The following is a 2655-nucleotide window of genomic DNA, read 5'->3' as shown; positions in this document are numbered from 1 at the left end:
ACCCCAAAGACAACAAGACAGTGGTTACTAAACGGCACTGGTTGTACGCGGTATTCACAGCAGTATGGTATTAGTTCGGAGGATACGTATCCCCTATCCAAACGTGCGTGGTTTCTTCCCTGGAAATGAGTGAAAAGCGCTACAGTAGCGTTTGCGATGCAATCACCCACATCATCAAGATGGCATTGCTCAATTATGTCACTCACACAGGCAGTACTCGCATCTCGGAAAGGCGTAGTACTAGTCTTGTCTCGGGCCATGCATACGCAGTTGAAATCACCAATTAAAACGGGCATACGTTCTGTGTCACAGTAATAGCCGATATTGTCAAAAAGTTTTCGCCTGTCATCTGAATTAGCGTGCGCGTAAATAGAGATAATGCGCCACTTCAAACCTACTAATGTGATGTCACAAATAATTCAACGACCGCTATCAGTGGTCACAACGCTTTCCACAACCGCACCCAACGATTGGCGAATCAAAAGCATACAACCTGCCGAAGTCCCTACCGCATGACACACGCAAACATCATATCGACTGCTGAAAGGGGGCACCATACTGTCGGTCTGGTCTTGACTCTCAATTTTGGCCTCTTGCACCGCTACAATATCTAGTTCCTGCTCCGTAACTAGTCGCAAAAGTTGGTTTTGTCTCCTTCTGGAGGAGAGACCCCTGATATTGAGCGTTGCTACTAGAATGCCCCTTTCAAACGACGCCATCGCTTAGCAAGACCAGGACGCCAGTATGGCGCTTACCTTTGCGCGCACAGCGCCGCGCCATGTAGTGCCGTCCCGCTATTGTTTAGGATTCCGGGTTGTCGCCGCGAGGAAGCGACGACGATCGTGTCCCTCTCGTGACGCGCTGCTTCTGCAGATCGGCGACGCATCACTGACGTTCTAGACGCCGCAGTCGCTGCTCTTGGCTCTCTCTAGTCACCTCATGATGACGCCATTTAGCCGTCACCAAATTAAAGTTCATAGCTGTCATACTGCCTTTTCCAGTAGAGTTCAGGGCAACTTGCGGCGAACCGGTAGTACTGCTCGTGGTATCCGACTCTGGTGGACTAAGCTTTGATGCAGGAGTATCTTCTTCAGCGCATCCCTCTCCATTGCTCTGCACTGCGTCCGTTTGTTTATCAACCGCTGCGTTCGCGGCTGCCTTCTCCGCTTCATCCTCATCCATGTGCAGATCGCTGTTGTCGCCGAACGCTCCTCTTCCAGCAGCTCGGGCATACGATATCGTGCATTCCGCCTCTTCGTGCGCACTCATTGCATTTGGGTACACTGCAGTCCCGCCGGATGTGGCCAGTCTTGTGGCAGCGCAGGCATATCGGCGCCCGCCCTTGGACGACGACCAAAACGGTGGCGTTCTCGATACGCATCTGATGTGGTATGCGATCCAGGCTGCCACCTTCACGAAGTATCAGCCGAACAACTCGGGTGGTCGAGTCAGCATTTTGAAAACCGCCGGTCTTCCATTTGTCGCCAGATACTTCTTTCTCTTCGCCGTATACGGCAACAACGCGTTTCAACGTATCGTTGCTGACGTTGAACACGCACCAGTGCACTTTAAGTCTTACTTCTTGCCTTTCAGGATCAAAAAGCACGCACGTTTTTCCTTTAACAAGGATGTGGACTAAGCCAAGTAACTTTTTCTTTGCCTCTTCGGTTCGAAAGTTGACTAACCAGACACGAGACATCTAGTATGCGCCGATACCACCTACCTGTTCGATGACACCAGCGTCTTTCATCGGTTGGCAGAAATCTTGTATCCTGTAAGGCCTTCCATTGATGTCGCAGTGAAGAACAAGCATAGCTTGAAGTCCTTCCCCGGTAGGCAGCGGTGGCAGTACAATCCTGTAGTCTTGAAGTCCTTCCAAAAACAATGTTCCACGGCCATCATTGGCCGTTACCAGAGCTCCCGAGGAGCCAGCCATCCTGCGTCTGCACACTACGGCGTCAAGAAGCAGAATCACTACACCAGCGGCGCGATGGTTTCTACAGGACGCAGAATTTCCCCTGCTCACGCTCTTCACAAATAGTGCGACATCGTACTGTGAAGCTTGCAGCCGAGCAAAACGAAGAGCGTATGTGTCACTAACATTGGGTTATAAACTAAAAAGAGGGCACAAAGGCAGTCATCCGTGCGTCGCCCGGGAATCGAACCCGAGTCGCAAGAATGGGAATCTTGCATGATACCGCTACACCAGCGGCGCGATTTTTTTTCTTTATTGCATGGAAAAACTTCCGTAAAAAAGAAACAACTCCACTTACTTAAACATGTCCATGTCTAAAGTTACCGGGCTGCTTAATACGAGCCCGTCATATCCCCAGCCCGACAATGCACAATCATCAGAACATCAAAAGCCTGGGAGACAAACACATGCGTCTAGATACGGCATCCAGTTTGGAGGTTCTTCACGTGCAGCGTATACACTTCTCACCAAAGCACACTGCTCCCGAAACACGGATTTGGACGATCTTGGTGGCTCTGCATGCGGGTCGATCATGCGGCTTTTCCAAAGGCTGAACAGTCCCATCAACACAAATAGATCGTAAGGTACGACAGAGTTTTTGTCAGGAGGCAAAAATTTAATTGTATAAGGCGTAATTTCAATGTCCTTTTAAGAGTTCTTTGTAGTATGTCCCAAACGAA

At 50.0% G+C, this 2655-nt stretch overlaps 1 non-coding gene and 1 pseudogene across 1 annotated transcript; both read right to left on the bottom strand.

Annotated features, from left to right (window-relative positions):
- Positions 1-801: 801 nt before the first annotated feature.
- Positions 802-1936, bottom strand: LOC146187134 (uncharacterized; annotated as a pseudogene).
- A 208-nt stretch (positions 1937-2144) lies between these two features.
- TRNAG-CCC (transfer RNA glycine (anticodon CCC)) lies at positions 2145-2215 on the bottom strand. The gene has a single exon. It is a non-coding gene; the product is annotated as a tRNA-Gly (tRNA).
- Between the last annotated feature and the right edge of the window lie 440 nt (positions 2216-2655).

Source organism: Amblyomma maculatum, chromosome 6 (genome assembly GCF_055883805.1).
Source record: "Amblyomma maculatum isolate TAMU_Amacu chromosome 6, ASM5588380v1, whole genome shotgun sequence".
NCBI lineage: Eukaryota > Metazoa > Arthropoda > Arachnida > Ixodida > Ixodidae > Amblyomma > Amblyomma maculatum.
This window is presented reverse-complemented; position numbering and strand designations above follow the sequence as displayed.